This window comes from Melampsora larici-populina, assembly GCF_000204055.1.
Source record: "Melampsora larici-populina 98AG31 unplaced genomic scaffold MELLAscaffold_83, whole genome shotgun sequence".
NCBI lineage: Eukaryota > Fungi > Basidiomycota > Pucciniomycetes > Pucciniales > Melampsoraceae > Melampsora > Melampsora laricis-populina.
This window is the reverse complement of record NW_006768847.1, coordinates 338,036-338,368: the sequence shown is the minus strand read 5'-3', so window position 1 is coordinate 338,368 and position 333 is coordinate 338,036.

Below are 333 nucleotides of genomic sequence, written 5' to 3'. Positions count from 1 at the left end.
ATAGTAATTTAAATTTACCGAATCAAACTCAAAATACCTTAAATCAAAATAGTATGAATCAAATTGACAATAACACTTTGGGTATTCTTTTGAATATGATCAATCAATCAAAGATGAATAATCCTGTTCAATCAAATTTTAATTCCGTCAATCAAAACCTTTTAAATTCTTCAAATTTAATCACTTCTTCTAATTCAAATTTCAGTTATAACAAATCAAATAGTAATAATAATCAGATGAATGATTTAAATCCGAATCTCAACAATTTCACTCATCCAATTCAGTCAAATAATCAGATGAATCAGAATATTTCCATTCAACAATTACCTGACA